Source organism: Heterocephalus glaber, unplaced genomic scaffold, assembly GCF_053883595.1.
Source record: "Heterocephalus glaber isolate CG9 unplaced genomic scaffold, H.glaber_assembly_v1.0 deba00001743, whole genome shotgun sequence".
NCBI lineage: Eukaryota > Metazoa > Chordata > Mammalia > Rodentia > Bathyergidae > Heterocephalus > Heterocephalus glaber.
This window is the reverse complement of record NW_028258449.1, coordinates 1,326,100-1,339,028: the sequence shown is the minus strand read 5'-3', so window position 1 is coordinate 1,339,028 and position 12,929 is coordinate 1,326,100. Positions and strand designations below refer to the sequence as shown.

Here is a 12,929-nt window from a genome sequence, read left to right as displayed (position 1 = left end):
CCAGCTTCTGGCTGCATTAGGCAGGTTTCCATTTCCGTGACAATGCCTGAGACAGGCAGCTTCTGGAGAGGAAAGCTTTATTTCAGCTCACGGCTCCAGTGGTTTAGTTTATGGGCAGCTGGCCTCGTTGCCCCAAGCCTGGGGCAGTACAGCACCCAACTGCAGAAGTGGCTGGTGGAGCAAAGCCACTCCTGTCCTAGCCTGGAAGAGAAAGAGGAAGGGGTGGTGTCTCCACTGTCCCTTTCAGGGCACCCTGTGACCCAAAGATGTCCCACTCGGCCCCACTCTTTAAGGTCCTTCCTCCTTCTGACAGTGACAAGTTGTGGACCGAGTCTTTAACACAGGGGTGACGTTCTAGACCCAACCAGTAGCGTCAACCTGATCCTGTCCCTGTATTACACCAGGATGCTCCTCCTCTTTCCTTTCTACACAGGCAGTCAACAGTACTGGCGTGACTGTGAATGGCCCACATCAGGTCTACAGGCTGGGGTCTGCCCTCACATTTGGCCAACTGTGTTTTGTAAATGAGATGTTCGCAGACCCAGGCAGTACCCATTCCATATGCATTTTCAAAGAGAGAGTTGGGGAGTTGTGACAGAGCCCATCCAAACCTCAAATGTTTACTACACATCCCTTTAGAGGAAGAGGTGCCAGTCCCCGATCTAGATAAACAATGTGTCCAAGTGGGCACTACAGTGAAACCTTGGATTTCGAGTAACTGGTTCCCCAAGAGTTCTGCAAGATGAGCAAACATTTCTAATAAATTTTAACTTGATAAACGAGCAATGTCTTGCATTATGAGTAGTGTGTGACGCCAATGTTACATGATCACAACTGGGCCTATAGTTCCTCTCTCTCCCTCCCTCTCTCTCTCTCTCTCTGTGTCTCTCTCTCAGTCTCACTGTTGGATTGTGGTGGTGGTCTCCCATGCTTGGTCTCAGGCTACAGTGTCTGGCAGGAATCTGCAATTTTTCAGAGGGTTGGAAGGTGCCCACACCTGGCACAAGTGTTTTTTTGGTCACTTCAAAGCACCCGTGGACAGTCCTTTGCTTTTCCATGCAACAGTAAGCTCAGGAATCTCTGCTTCACGCTCGGTCAGGCTGCCTGCAGACACAGACCCTGCCCTCTGCTGCCATACTGCCGGTTACATGAGCTACAGCACAGTATACGACGAGAGTTTGTTAACACTGCATTGTAGTCGATGTCTGTGCGAGAGTATACAATGGCCCCCATGCAGAAAAGGGCTGAAAACAAGGCGGTAGGAAGATGATTATGGAGGAAGTTAAGAAGGAAATCACCGAGAAGCATGAACAAGGTATGGGAGAGACCAAGACTGCAAAATTTTTTAAGAAGTCTATGTCGACCATTTGCACAATATTAAAGAATAAAGCAGAAGTAAGGGGCAAGATGCAGCAAAAGGAGTCCTGAGACTATCACAGCAATGGCCACGTGTTCTGCACAATGCAGAGAAGTTGCTTCCTGCTTGGATAAATGAAAAGTAATTAACGGCCGATACTGTGACTGAGAACCTCGTCTGTGAGGAGGCAGAGGCCTTGTGCTAAGCAAACTGCTAGGTACATCAACAGAAAACAGGGAGGCTTCAAGGTAAGCAGGACATGGTTTGACAAGTGTCGAAAAGAAGTGGCAGCCACAGTGTTGTGAGGCATAGAGAGGCTGCGAGTTTGAATGCTGAGGCAGCTGAGGCATTCACTCCCAAGTTTCAGATGTTCCCTGCCGGAGCAAGTTGCTAACTGTGATGAGACGGGGCTTTTTCGGAAAAAGATGCCAACGGGAACCTACCTTACAGAAGAGGAGGATGCAATGCCTGGTCACAAGCCCGTGAAAGACCGCCTCACGCTCTTGCTTTGTGCTCATGCAAGCAGGATTTCAAAGTCAGGCCCTAGCCCGGGTATCATTGGGAGAATGCATGAGGCTTCAAGAAATGCAAGGTGCAGCAGAGCCAGTTAAACAGCAAGGCTTGGGTCACTGCTGCCTTGTTTGTTCAGAGGGTCAATGAGATCTTCAGTCCTGCACTGAAGAAACACCTTTTAGAAAAGACCTCACCATTCACAGCCCTGCTGGTCATGAGTAATCTGCCTGCTCATCCTCCAGGCTTTGAGGACGGCTCACTGGAGGAATTCGACTTCATGAAAGCCAGATGCCTTCCTCCCAACCCACTCCAACCCTCCAGCCTATGGATCAGCAGGTCGTTTCAAACTTGAAAAAGCTTTACACCAAGGCACTATTTCAGCAATGCTTCAAGGTGACTGGAAGAACAAGGCTTACCCTCCTTCCACATTTGCACATCGTGAGCTGCCTCAAGATGGTCAGTAAAGCCTGGGGTGGGATCGCCAAGGCAACCTCAGTTCTGTTGGAGAGAACTGCGGCCTGAGTGCGTTCTTAGACACGACTCAGGGGGGCTGAGCTGGGCTGCTCACCCATTGCCACTGGTGGAGCCAGTGGTGTGCAGACTGGTCATGCGTCAGAGGGCGGCGAAGCCCATGGGGCCAGCGTCCATGGAGCTCACAGCCCACGACCACCACACAGCCAAGAGACCCTTTCAGCAGCAGCCAGATGCTTCAAACAGCAGCAGGTGCTTCAACTGAGGAGCTAAGATTCACCGTAACCATTTCTTCCTCACATAGAGTCAAGCACAATGACCCTTACAGCACCTGGGACTGCGATCCTAATCGGAGCTGAGGGCACAGTAACTACTGTTCAGGGCCCTGAGAAGCAGCCCCTGGAGCCCTGGCTTTCACCTTCATCGTGGGTATGATTCACGCCTGGCCCAGTGGGTCTCTCCTCTGCGTCCCACGGCACGCCAGCTGCTGGCTGTCTCGAGAGCCCAGGTGGCCCATCCCCATTGCAGGGCTGTGCTGATGTCTGATCTCTGGTCCTTGCGGTTTAGCTTTCAGGAAGGAGCGGGCTCTGACCTCTCAGCCCTGGGCCGGCCACACCCGCATAGACCCAGGCTGCACACTGGAGATGGAGGAGCCTAGATGCTGTCCTCTCACCAGGCTGGACGGGCGTGGCTGTGCGTCGCCCTCTATGGTGTTAGGGCCTCTGAGGCCTGTCTCCGGCTCCGGGGCTGGCTCTGCCCACCAGTCCGACCTGCAGGTGTTGGCGGCTGGCCTGTGTGCACATCCCCAGAGTCCGAGGCTGGAGAGACCCCCAACCCTCACCTTCCGAGGGCTAAGTCTAAGTCTACGGCGTCTCTGGGCCAAACCCGGGTTTCTTAATATTTTTGAAATACTTTCTACCTCATAGGCATCTTTCAAATGGCCCTTTAATCCAGGGCTCTCTGAAACTATAGTGGAGAACTCCAACAGGAACAGAAAAAGAAAGCAGCTCTTAATTTTTTAGTTACATCAGAAAACTTCCAATTGCAAGTTGGGTTCTAAAATCGCCTCCCTAAAAGATTTGTCAAAGCCAGAATTTTAAAGGAAAAGTTTATTTATAAATTAGACTCATTGTGGGCCTCCCTTCTATCGAGAGAGAAACAATTTCGAGGGCAGAGGAGGGGCTTTGGGCGGACTGCAGCTCTCGGCTCCCAGGCACTCCCGTGCCAGCCAGGAACTGCTTCTCAGGATGGGAGGAAGCAGCCGAGCCCCGACAGCTCCGGGCGGGGATTCCGCCAGATCCGCGCAGCCCGCCTCGCAGCGAAGGCTTGCGCCGTCTGCAGCCTCTTCCCTGAGTGCCGGCTGCCTTCACCGCTCTTCCTCCACCCGCTACTAACTAAGGTGGAATGTTGCCGTCAGGTGTCACTCCAGCGACATCCAGTTCAGACACGCGGGTCTCAAAGGCAGGCGTTGAGCAGTCAGACCGAGGGCCACCTAAACTCACCCCAGAGGTCCTTCAGAGACCGCACTCCCATGCCCAGCTCTAGGAAAAGCAAGCCTCCCAGACTGGCCATAGTCGTGGGTTACAAGGTTCGAAGGAGAATGAAAGAGCAAGAGCTGTTGCACACGACTTACAGTATTGAAATTTTAGTTTACAGATACAAACATTTAAAATTATATTTCTTAAAATTTCATGTAATATTCCTATCAGAATAACTCCTCGGAAAAATTGGGCTGATCTAATAATTTTTGGTTTCAAAAACTCTCAATGAGGGGCCGGGGATTTAGCTCAGTGGTTCCACCGCCTACCTCGCAAGCTCAAGGTCCTGAGTTCGATTCCCGGTTCAAAAAAACCCAACAACAATTGTCAATGATTTCTCCCTAATTTTTTCACCATGTTAAAAACAACCTTAGCAAAGTATTCTAGCTTAGGTTAGTCTTTATTTTTAGAAAAATGTCTAATTTGAATTTTCTAGATTTCCCCTATTAGTTTTGCTAGACAAGCCTTTAACATTAAAAAGTTGAAATTGTTATGGTCCAGTAAGTTGTATCAGCACAGGTAATGTCTTCATGAAAAGAGATACGTAGTTCTACAAACCATGAAATTTGACAAGAACTTTGGTTTAAAATTTTAATATTATTTTGAGTTAATTGGTAAATAACCTCTAGGTACATGACCATACCATTTTAAGATACTGTATGTGTTATTATTTAAAACATTATAGGATAGCCTTCAGTTGGCAAGTTAAAAAGAAATACTGATGTCTTTGGTCTCTGCTAATATATGTGTTTTTCTTCCATTTTTTTAGTGCATAATGATTGAGAATGTTTGGCTTATTGTACAAAAAATACAGAGATAATTTTGTCTTAAAGCAAAATGTGTCTGGCTGTGTCAGTATAAAAAATGATGCTAATAAAAGACAAAGGTTAGCATGTTTTACAAGTGTAGAAGACCTTTCCTGAAAGTAAACTTTAATTTTCTTGAGAATATCTAAAGGAATTGAAAACAATGTTTAAAATTTTTTGATCAAGTTGTTTAAATATGATGAGTTTATTCCAAATCTTAAAAAACACATGTAGATCCTTATCTGCCCACTTAAAAAAAGAAAGTGAGAATGGGTTTTCTCTTTGGTAAAACATCTAGATGATTTTGTGTCTAAATACAATTACTCTTTTAAATTTTGTTATTGACATACTTTCAAATAATTTAAAAAGGTTTTCACTTTTGAAAAGTTGAAGTTCTCAATGATGACCCTCATTAATTGCTGTTTAAAAAATACTGCCTGTAACTATTTCTTGCCAGGAGCTTAGTTTGTTTGTTATAACAAATCTTGATTTTTGTCTTTCTCAAATTTAGACACCAAACTTAGAGTAACAAAAATATTTATGATAGGCTTTACCACTGAAATACTTATTGTGAGAGTTTGTTTTATTTTTTGAACTGGAGTCTTCCTCTGTTGCCCAAGAAGTTCTCAAACTCCTGGGCTCAAGCAATCCTCCTGCCTCAGCCTCCTGAGTAGCTGGGACTATAGGTACATGCCACCATACCCAGCAGGATAATTTTTTTCCTGATACTGGGGATCAAACTCAGGACAGTGAGCTTGCCAGGCAGGCAGGCACAGTGTCACTGAGCTACATCCCCAGCTGAGGATAAATTTTTTAAAGGTGACAAATTCGAAGAGAAGTTCAGCATTTATATGTTACTTTATGCATAAATAAAATTTATTATTATAAGATTGTATCAAGCATTGAATGGTGTTTGTGTTAAAGAAAACATACTCCTGTAGATGCAGTAATTGTCTATGAAAAGTTTCTTGTCTCCAGGTTTGAATATGAAATGTCCAATGGTGGCTGGCAGTATGGACATTCTGAGGGATTGGAGACTTAGAGATTTAGCACTGTCCTCACTGTCCATGCCACGGTCTTCCCAGGATAACCAGGGGCCAAGTTACTTTTGTGTGACAGCCCAAAAGATAATTCTCCTCTCCGCCAGCTTCCATGCAGTGTATTACAGTGACCTACCTGGCAATGACGTCTGTCCTCCCACCAGGGCCCTGAACAACGCTCCTTGCCGGCCACCTCGTCGGCTTCCTTGTGCTCTTAGACCAAGTTGCCAGACATGTTGGAAATAGCACAAGACCTCACTCCCTCTCCTTGGGAAAGACGCTTTCATGGACTGTTGACAACCAGCCACTCGGTAAGACCTGGATGATGCTTGTGTGCAGCTCGCTTCCAACACCAAAATACGGAAAAGCTGTACTTCCCGGGAGTGGGAAACTGTGCATGCCGGGGTCTCCAGAGCAGGGGTCCAGGGGGACAGCAGAGCTCCCGGACTGAGCAGAGGACTGCTCATGGCGGGGCAGATTGGGTGGAGGCCATCCCTCCCACCAGAGCTGGAGGCCAGACGCCACTGGTCTTAAACTTCCTTCCACAGCTTGTCTGGTGTCCTGGAAGCCGTCTTCTTTTCCCTGCTGCTCCTGGTTTCTGGATTTGGAGTAGAAACCTCTGTCCCTCATGCATGTCAAGACTCTCATCCTTGATAATTCCAGATTCCAGGCCACTTCTTCGACACTGGCAAAGTTAAACAACCTATTTCCGAATTAATGAGAAGCAAAACAGAATAAAACCCTAACCCTTAAGGAGTATCCAATGCCCAAATAGTTTTCAGGTGTTTGGGACTTGTTTCACTCATCAGTAACAATCCTCACGTCAGTACCTGCCTCTGTCACAGTCACCAAATGCCCCAGCTCCAAACTCTTTGCTGCTGCTGCTGCTGCTGTTGCGTCATCACACAACAGTGACAGCACCCAGGGCTCCACTCAGCTAGCATCACGGACTCGGGGACTCCCTGAACAGACTCGGGTCCTGGGCTTTCCTCGAGGTGCGGAGCCAGGCTGACTGCTCTTGCACAAGGAAGTGCTCCTTCCCACAGGGGAACACAGTGAGCCCGCCAGTGGACTCTGGTGGACGGTGGAGGTCTGAGAGGTGAAACAGAGTCCGTGAGTTTCGGAGTTGCAAAACAGACAAACTGCACTGAAGTGAATCATCAGAGCTCAAACTTCTAACACAGGATCCAGTCACACCCACGGGTCCAAACGTAAGGTCACAGACAAACTGACCTAGCTCAGTGACAGCAGAGATGAACTTGAGGAGGTCCAGCCTGTGCTCTGACTAATCCGATGCCCAAGGCTGGTGTGGCTCCTTCCTCAGCTCCTGCAGTTGAGGGCTGCCAGGACCGCCTCTCCTTCACAGGGCAAGCAAGAAGTGTCAGCTGCACACTGTTCCTGGTAGTGCTTGTTGGAAGGCTTTAGACACCTGTGGTATTAGACTAGAGCCACTCCCATGCTCAGTCACTAAATGCTTAATCTCGTGGCAGCTCTGCCCCTTTGAAGGTCCGGTGCTGACAATCTCTCATGCCCACCACAGCAGCTTCTTGCTCAGGTAACCACTGGGCACCAGCAATACGGCCAGAGCGAAAGAACGGGAGCTCTTATTCTGTGTAATTTCTACTAATCTGAACTTAAACAGTCACGTGAGACTAGAGGCTGTCTACTGGACAGTGCAGGCTCGGACCATGTGCCATTCCTGAGCTAATGCTGGCCTCACAAAGGGGCCTCTCGGGAGTATTACATAAAGCCACATGATTGCACCCTGGGAGGCTGAGGCAGGGGGATCACAAGTTCAAACCCAACCTGGGCAACTCAGCAAGACCCACTCTCAAAATGAAAAATGGACTGGAGATGTAGCTCAGTGGAAAGGCCCTGGGTTCCCTAGTACGGCCAAACAAACAAACAAAAGCGATGGAACTCAGTGGATGGGAACGACACTTGGTGACGCAGGGGTGGGTGACACTAGCTCTGGCCTTGTAAGGAAACACCTTTGGTATCTGACTCCTGCCCTGGTTGATCTAGCTCCTGCATCCCCGAATAGAGAGGAATAATAGTGTCTGTCCCTCTACCCATTGGCCGCAGGCATTGCTGTGGTCCAGGTGGGACAGAGTGCAAAGGCTGATGTTTGAGGGTTCAGCCCCACGCCACTGTACTTCTGGGAGCTCTATGGAGATCCCAGCATCCGCCGAGCACTTGTCTTTATTGTCCTGTCTCGTCCTTGTGTAGTGTGGCCTCCTCTTAGTGAGGGTGGGCAGGTGGGGCCCAGGGGCTGCATAGGTGGTGCCATCTTGGACTGGCTAGACTCAGGGTCGCTGGGCCTTGATGCAAGGGCTGATGGAGCCAGCACGCCTGCAGCTGGCCACGCAGAGCAGGCCCTCAATTGACTGCACAGAAGCACCTGTGGAGCCTCAGAAACCCCAGCTCTGAGCAGGTCATGCAGCAGTCCTGGGGCAGGACCTGCCTTGATGCGGTTCAAAGCTCCCCAGTGGTTCCAACAGCACCCAAAGACAGAACACTGGTTATTAGCAAGCAGTTTAGTACACCTAACAATTTCATACAAAAATAGAATGAAATGCCTCCTCTCTAACTCAGAAGGAAAATAATTACCGTGAGGAGCCCCACTTAGTGGCTCCTGGCTTGGCAGTATTTTCAGTCCTGTGGCATTCTGATGAGGTGGGCATCGTCAGTAAAAGAGTTGGATCAGTGATTAGGAATCTGAACTTGTAAACCTTTTTCAATACACTGTATTCTGTCCACAAAGTCAGCGGGTGGAATCATGGATACAGTTTAGCTGCTGTTAAGAATTAACATTCTGGGTGGTCCCGCACCACCCCGCCCGCCAGCCCGCTCACCCCCGGCTCCTCCTCCTCTTCTTGCCATTGCAGTTGGACTCAGCAGCCCGGCACACACTGCATGGCTTTTGGGGGAAGACCCCGGTAGGCTGTAGCAGGAGGGAGGAGGCAGCGGCAGCTGCTGTCGGGGAAGGGGACGCCAAGAAGATAATTGAAGTATTGGTAACAACAAGGAACTCTGTCACAGTTTGAAAAGCTAAGCAAAAGTTTGATTTCCAGACACTACAGAGAAAAGTGAAAATGGCATTGTACCATCACCACTTCACCACAAGAGGAAGAAGGTGTCCAATGTGGACTTTTGTGAATGATGATCGCCATGTGATGGCAAAGCATTCTTCGGTGTATCCAACACAAGAGGAGCTGGAGGCAGTGCAGAACATGGTGTCCTACACCAAGAGGGCTCTCAAAGCTGTGTCTGACTGGATCGATGAACAAGAGAAAGGCACCAGTGAGCAGGCTGAGTCTGACAACATGGATGAGCCTGCGGATGATGAAGCAAAGAAGGGGCCAGGGAACAAAAGGCAGAGCACATGACCAGGACCCTGCGGGGTGTGATGTGGGTGGGCCTGGTGGCAAAGGGCCTTCTGCTGAAGGGGGACTTGGATCTAGAGCTGGTGCTGCTATGTAAGGAGAAGCCCACAACTGCCCTCCTGGACAAGGTGCCTGACAACCTGGCCATCCAGCTTGCTGCTGTAACAGAAGACAAGTATGAAATACTCCAGTCTGTGGATGATGCTGCAATTGTGATAAAAAATACAAAAGAGGCCCTGCTGTCTCTGACCATTCACCTAACATCCCCCGTTGTCAGAGAAGAGATGGAGAAGGTGCTAGCTGGAGAAACGCTATCAGTCAACAACCCCCCGGACGTTCTGGACAGGCAGGAATGCCTTGCTGCCTTGGTGTCCCTCCGAAACGCCAAGTGGTTCCATGCCAGGGCCAATGGGCTGAAGTCCTGTGTCATTGTTATCCGGGTCCTGAGAGACCTGTGTACTCGTGTGCCCACCTGGGGTCCCCTCAGAGGATGGCCCCTGGAGCTCCTGTGTAAGAAGTCCATTGGCACAACCAACGGGCTGATAGGCGCCAGGGAGGCCCTGCGGAGAGTGCTGGAGTGCCTGGTGTCCGGCATCGTGATGCCAGATGGTTCTGGCATTTATGACCCTTGTGTAAAAGAAGCCACTGATGCTATTGAGCATCTAGACAGACAGCAACGGGAAGATATCACACAGAGTGTGCAACATACACTGCGGCTCGCTGCCTTTGGAGAGCTCCACAAAGTTCTGGGCATGGATCCCTGCCTTCCAAGATGACCAAGAAACCAAAGAACGAGAATCCAGTGGCCTACATCATTCAAATCCCTCCCAGCACCACCTATGCCATTACCCTCATGAAACGTCCAATGGAGGAGGGCAGGGAAGAGAAGTCCCCCAGCAAAAAGAAGAAGATTCAAAAGAAAGAAGAGAAGGCTGAGCCTCCCCAGGCCATGGATGCACTGATGCAGTTGAACCAGCTGAAGCCGGGGCTGCAGTATAAGCTGCTGTCCCAGACAGGCCCTGTGCACCCCCCACCTTCACCATGTCCGTGGAGGTGGATAGCAGCTCATTTGAGGGCCCTCCAAAAAGACCGCCAAGCTGCACGTGGCTGTTAAGTTGTTACAGGACATGAGCTTGCCGACAGGTGCTGAAGACAGGGACTCCAGCAAGGGGGAGGACTCTGCTGAGGAAGCGGAGTGGTGGCCCCGCCCCCGGGGTGGAAGCTGTGTCCACCCCCAGCGCCACCTTCCCCTCGGATGCCACCGCTGAGCAGGGGCCGATCCTGACTAAGTATGGCAAGAACCCAGTTATGGAACTGAATGAGAAGAGGCGAAGCCTCAAGTAGGAGCTCATCTCTGAGACCGGAGGCAGCCAGGACAAGCTCTTCGTCATGGAGGTCGAGGTCAGGTCGATGGACAGAAGTTTCAAGGTGCTGGCTCAAACAAGAAAGCAGCAAAAGCAGACGCCGCTCTCGCTGCACTTGAAAAGCTTTTCCCTGATGCCCCCCTTGCCCTCGATGCCAACAAAAAGAAGAGAGCACCAGTCCCTGTCCGAGGCGGACCAAAATTTGCTGCCAAGCCACACAACCCGGGCTTCGGGATGGGCGGCCCCATGCACAATGAGGTGCCCCCGCCCCCCAACCTCCGAGGGCGGGGCCGGGCAGAGGATTTGGGGGTGCCAACCACAGAGGCTACCAAATGCTGGCGCCAGTACGGAAGTTATAGGTACTGCTGCAACTCGGCGCCAGCAGGCTACAGTCAGCTCTGCGGCCGCGGAGGGCATTCTGGGAATGGCGGCGGCGGGGGGCGGTGGTGGCTCTTCCGGCTATGGCTCCTACTGCCAAGGGGACATCTACAACTCACCGGTACCCCCAACACACGCTGGGAAGAAGCCGCCGCTTGGGGCCCCGCAGAAGCCATCTTTGGCTCAGGCTGCCAGAGTCGCCAGGGTGAGCAGCAGTCCGACAACCAGAGCCAGCACGGCAGCTATGGCCCAGCGCAGGGCCAGCAGGAGGGCCACACCACGGGCAAGGCAACTACTCCGACTCGAACTCCGACAGCTCGCTGGGAGGCAGGGCGGCTCAGACTACAGCTACTAGAGCAAACTCAACTGCAGTGGTAGGGGAGGCGGAAGCGGTGGGAACAGCTAGCTACGGCTCAGGCGGGTCGTCCTACAGCCCAGGGTCCCACGGGGGCTCTGGCGGAGGTTCTGGGGGGCTCCTCATACCGAGGCAAACAAGGAGGCTACTCTTCACAGTCGAACTACAACTCCCCGGGCTCTGGCCAGAGCTACAGCGGCCCTCCCGGCTCCCACCGGTCCTCACAGGGTGGATATAGCAGGAGCGCAGACCACAGCATGAACTACCAGTGCAGATAAAGCCCTGCGTGGGCTGCAGCTTCCTCCTCCTCCTGCACTTCCGCCCTCCCGCCAGAAGATTCAGTTCCCCACATCACAGTTACCACATCAGCCAGCAGGCCCTCCAGGCGCCCCACCCGTCCACGTTGCTGTGTTGTGAGGTGCAGCGGCCTCTGGCCGTGCTGTGACCCCGTTTAGCCGTGTTTGAGACTCCGTGTCTTCAATGGTTTGTTAGTTGCCATTACAGCCTCTCGTCTGGGTAGAGTTTGAGTTCTTTACCGTTCAGCATCCCTCTGTCTATTTACACTTGGTGTTAACGTTGACTCATTTGTCTTGAAATAGTCATGGAAGGGATACGTCATCTGTTAATGCTTTTGTGAAGTAAGTTAAATGAGCTTTCTGCATTTTAATGCTTTAGTGTTTCAGTTTTATAAGTGAAGATTTTATTTTAAAAACCAGTGGGAAAGAGTGGGGATTTTTGTATGTCTGGGTCATTCAGGCTGTATATCTGAGTTCAGCTGAATGTAGACAAATAAAGAAAAAGTAAAGTGGAAAAAAAAAAAGAATTAACATTCTGGCCAGACATGCTATAGAATGCCTATAATCCCAGCACTCAGGAGACTGAGACAGGAGGATCTCTGTGAGTTCAAGGCCAGCCTGAGCTACATAGTGAGTTCAAGGGCAGCCTGAGCTACATAGTGAGTTAAAGGCCAGCCTGAACTGCAAACCGAGACCCTGTCTCAAAAAAAAAAAAAAAAAAAAAAATTAACATTCTGAACACTTACGGTTCCTCATTCAGGACATCTCTTTGAATAAAGTATATTCATTCTGACATATACTGGAGGATATCATCGTTTGTTGAGGACAAATATTAAATGTAGTGTGCTTTTATTTTTCAGAGTACAGTATTATGCTTTCATTAATAAGTGCTAATTTCTGTAGATACTCACTGAAAGTCAACTGGATATCTCGTCTAAACTTCATTTTTAACTGATTTATCCATCTTATCTCTGGACTCCTTAAGTGTTTAAACACTGAAACTGTAAGGCTGAATCTTGGCCATCAAGGTACATGCAGACCTGTAGCCGCCTGCTGGCCGTGGAGGGGCGAGAGCACAGGTGACACGGCCGGGCTCTGCTGGGCTCCAGGGCGGAGGGCAGAGGGTTCCTTTTTCTGTGAATTGAATCCATCAAAGCCTTACTGGCCACTCCTGACCAAGGTGGAGGAGGCAGTTTGTCCCAATCACCTGGTTCTCGGTAGTGAGGCTATAACCGACCCCCAGCCTGGAAATACGAAGGTTGGAGAGTCAGCCGGCCTCCTGAGGAGCACCTCTTGCGGGGCGCCCGTGGCGGGACAGGGCCACAGCAGGGATCCTTCAGGTCAGCAGCACTGGCTGCCAAGATACTTCCTCGCCCTATGCCCAGGGCCGCCAGGCACATGGCCTGCCTCTCGCACTTGGGCGGG

The 12,929-nt window shown here is 50.4% G+C and overlaps 1 pseudogene; it reads left to right on the top strand.

The window, feature by feature from the left end:
- The first annotated feature begins 8,666 nt into the window (after positions 1 to 8,666).
- Positions 8,667 to 12,230, top strand: LOC101710700 (interleukin enhancer-binding factor 3 pseudogene; annotated as a pseudogene).
- The last annotated feature ends 699 nt before the right edge of the window (positions 12,231 to 12,929 follow it).